This window comes from Asparagus officinalis, chromosome 7, assembly GCF_001876935.1.
Source record: "Asparagus officinalis chromosome 7, Aspof.V1, whole genome shotgun sequence".
NCBI classification, from domain to species: Eukaryota; Viridiplantae; Streptophyta; class Magnoliopsida; order Asparagales; family Asparagaceae; genus Asparagus; species Asparagus officinalis.
Genome location: NC_033800.1, coordinates 140884635 through 140888965, shown reverse-complemented (window position 1 = coordinate 140888965; position 4331 = coordinate 140884635). Strand labels below are relative to the sequence as shown.

The following is a 4331-nucleotide window of genomic DNA, read 5'->3' as shown; positions in this document are numbered from 1 at the left end:
TCCCACATGAGATTTTAAATTCTTTAAAATCCCATGTGGGGCCCGGTTTACTGTAGCAATGAGAGGGGGTAGTATGGTTGGGGTTGTGGTGGGGGGGGGGCCCCTAACACCACTCTTGTTTTTAGAGGACACAAAGATTGATTTGATTAGGCCACAAGCTACTCATGGCTGCATTTTTGATCTCTCCCTTCACAATAACTAACTAACCGCGACAAGAATATTATATGTAAGGACATTTATCACCTGGCGCATCAACCGCCCATGATTAAAATAACACTAATCAGTACATTATATACATCACCTGCGCCATTAGCTAGAAATAAATTGGCACAATGATTAAGCAAAGGGTTAGTTAGGTACTAGTCCCTCAAATCTTCAATACTTCTATGTTGGTCCGTTCAATCTCCGAAAATTTCCTCACATTTTCCTCGAATCTTAACGGGTCTTACAAATTGATACCCCTTTAATTTATTAGTTTTTCAATTAGATCTTTAGATTATGGTTGGGTTAACCCTTAACTCAACGTTCGATTTACTAAAAAAACCCTCACGACGCACTTATTGGTAAACTTGGCCAATTAATTTGTTAAGGCCTGTTAGGATTTGAGAGAAGCTCGGACAATGTAAAAGTTTTGAGGGACTAATATCTAAATAACCCATGAAAAATGAAATCGTAAAACAAATCAAGACATCAACTCGGCGTATGAGAAAAAACAGACCGTAGATAGGCAGAGCTAGCAAAGCTCGAGTCAAACCAAAAGCGGACCAAGAGGGTTTTGGCCTTTGGATACCCAACCATTAAAGAGTTTGGAATTTAGCCCCTTGTCCCCTAGTGAAAAATAAAAAAAAATTATACGACAATACAATACATTGGTCCTTAACTATATATCGTCCCATTATTATTATTATAGCAGTAGTCAAAGTGAGGGTCGTAAAGCCTAGAAGAAAAGACCACGGCTTTCTGTTTCTTCTGCATGCGTTTTTGGCACGCGCTGACAGTATTAATGCAAATGCGCCATGCTCCTTTTTCTAGTTAGGTTTTTCTATAGAGTGCACATGGATATTCTATAAGAGATGAGAGAGATAGAAAGAAATGAATAGCTCATGAGCCCCTCCTGATTTGTATTAATTTCTGTGCATAATTCATTTCTCTCTCTCCTCTCTTATAGAGTGCTCATGAGCACTCTATAAAAAAAACTGTTTCTCTAGTTTCCTAACATTTTCTCTTTGGGACTGTTTGGTTGTATGTTTTTACCATGTAAAAGGATGGAAAGTGTAAAAAAGTGGGTCCCAATGTCAGCTTTCATCACTTTCAATTGTTTGTTTGTAGTTGTAAAAATAGTGTAAAGTGATTTCATATGCTGATGTGGCTTGTAAAGTGATTTCATAAAAAAAAGATATGATTTTAGGAGAAAGCTGACATTGAAGTCAGAAAAAAATAATAAAAAATAATTTCAACCAATATGATCATTTGAGTAGGGACCACTTTTTACACTTTCCAAACAAACAATTAAAGTTACATTTGCAAACCAAACAAGCAATTTATGATTCCAATTGAATCAAAAACAAACAAAGAAAAGTATAAAAGTGAAATTGATGAGGTGGACAACAACTTTCCAAGATGTGTCATAAATACACAATTTTAGCAGCAACAACCAAACAGCCCCTTTGTGCTTTTATGCTCTCTTTCCACTTGGAAGTGAGAGCTCTTTTTAAGATCTTGCAATAAAGTTGTACGGCTTTTTATATAGGTGACTCTTTTTTTGGGCACGACAGTAGGTAGTGGCTAGAGGAGAACTAGTCGGCGGTACTTGACTAGAACTTAATTTGGCATTTAGAGGATTCAAAAATTCTATTTGCACCTAATGCGAACAAATCGAATGGAAATTTTTTTGGTATTAATTTCACCAGAACGTTGGTGTAGAGGGCCTAAGAAGTTTAGCAGGATTGATTTATGATGTTAATGCATCAAATGAATTAAAAATAACAGTTTGTATACATAGCTGCTAATATAATAAATTTAAAAAAAAAAACAGTTTAATGTATTTCAAAAGGTTGACAAGCAATTATAATGTTATTTTCAAGGGCGTAATATAACATATGTGTAAATCCGAAACTTGGAAGAGATAAATTTGCGGAAGTCTTGGATCAGGATTGGTCAGAAATTGTAAAAACGTATCCAAATTGAGATTAAGGCCCAAGTGAGCAGTAAAAAGCTTGCTAAAGGCCAGCCCACATTTTGATTTGGAGGCCCAACCTAACAAAAATAATTGTAGGACACAGGAACAGTCTTTTCCAAGTTTAATTACAAACAAGGGAGTTGGCTCTCAAGTTCAAATCCTTATTTTGGCATCGTTTTAGAAAAATAGAAGCTATCGAACCTAATTGAATTAAAGTAAATGGGGAGATAAAGATATCGCATTAACACTTTTTTCGATAAACACAATTTTCCAATTCCTAAGACAAATCACAAGCTGACAGCATAAATTAAACAAAATTTTGAAGGGTTGACCTGTTGACCTTATCATTCATAAAGCAAGATTCTTGGAACAAAACTTTGAGAACGACGCGAGGAAGTGAAGCCACTCATACAGTCCAAACTGACGGCTAGATAATAAAAAATAACTAGCATTTATACGTGTTTTCTTCAAATTGAGAAACAATATATCCTAAAATTTGATTTTCATTTGTCTTTGTTTGGATCGGGATCGAAATGAAATTTTGCCTAATACCATAAAACTTTTGTTAATTTAATTAGGAGTATACTTTTCATTCATTAAATATTTACTTGATCTGCTTGTCTATATTATAACAACTATGCAAAGGAGACAAGCTATACCGTCAGCAATTTGAGCTTTTATCGTAACATAGTTAATAGTTTAGAGGAATTAACAATTGTACGGAACACTCTTTTTTAAAAAAAAAATTGTAAACACTGATTATAGGAAATATTAATGATGCATGAGTCGTGTATGAGTTATATAACTTTAAAGGAGTACATATTAATAACGCAAGCTTGGAAGGACATGAATACAACAAAATTGATTTAAAAAATATGGCTTCGCCCGGGCTCGAACCGGAGACCTTCAGTGTGTTAGACTGACGTGATAACCAACTACACCACGAAACCGATGGTGGATATAATTATGATTTTACACTCTTATTTTATATGATATAAAGGTTTGTTATCGAGCCAAATTGTTATTATAAAGGCTCAAGTTCGATTATTGCTCTAGAGAGAGAGATATGTGACACGTAATAAGAAGCAACCTTTTTAGCAATTATCATATAATCTTATTGGGTCTCCATAAATTTGCATCTAAGCTAAGTTCGAAGGTACGTTGACAACAAAATAAATATATATAGAGGGTAAGCTATTGTTAGTCACTCACATACATTAAAATAAATTTTAAATATCAACATAAATGACGCAAACTACTCTTTGTGATACATGCATCTCGTGATCCAAAAAAGAATGGTTTTACAAGTCGGGGGTTTTTTTAGTTGCCTATATCATACAATATAAATTTTCAAACCATGTAATTTTTTTATCTAGGCTTGATGGAAATTTAGATATTTGCAGGATTAACAATATTGATGGGAAAATAGGCATTTTTATATGTGCGTGTAACTAAGTTTGTTACCCCTAGACATATTAAGAAATCCTAAAAATAGAAAAGAACAAAACTGCAAGATATTGGCCGTCCCTAAGAATATGGCCATAAAAATAAATCCTCAATGTTCAAAATCGTTGAATTCCTTGCGTAAGAAAAGTAAGATGCAACAGAACAACAAAAATAGTTTTATGCAAATTTTTATCATGGTCCGCGGACTCTTTAGTTCTTGGCCCACTTTAGTAAATGATCTAGTCATATGACACGTATGTCTTCTTAAAAATAATATTTTTCTTCCTCTGAAAATGATATGTTGGAGTAAAATTGAGAATACGTCAATTAAATTAGGAATTTTAAGAGCATGGGGTTAGTTGGTATAAAAAAATAATTAAGCCTAACTTAGAATGCGGCCTCTCTCTCTCTCTCTCTCTTTTTTGATTTTTCAAAAGTTGTTGGGGGGAATGGATATTGCAACTTTATTATCCTCTTTCATCCTCTTTTTTCGTAGGGGTTGGGACCCCTGAAAAGGACCACTATCAAACATGTGAAAACAATTGAATCACGATGTTCTTTTTTGTTTTATTCGTTTTCATATTGATCCTCGAAATCTTTATATTTAGTATCTGAATTTTTTAAATATATTTCCATTTCAAACAAACATTCCTCTCCTCATAATCTCTTCACAAGAGGATTCTTTTTTATATCTAATTATGTCCCA

The 4331-nt window shown here is 33.8% G+C and overlaps 1 non-coding gene across 1 annotated transcript; it reads right to left on the bottom strand.

Annotated features, from left to right (window-relative positions):
* TRNAV-AAC lies at positions 3056-3129 on the bottom strand. The gene has a single exon. It is a non-coding gene; the product is annotated as a tRNA-Val (tRNA).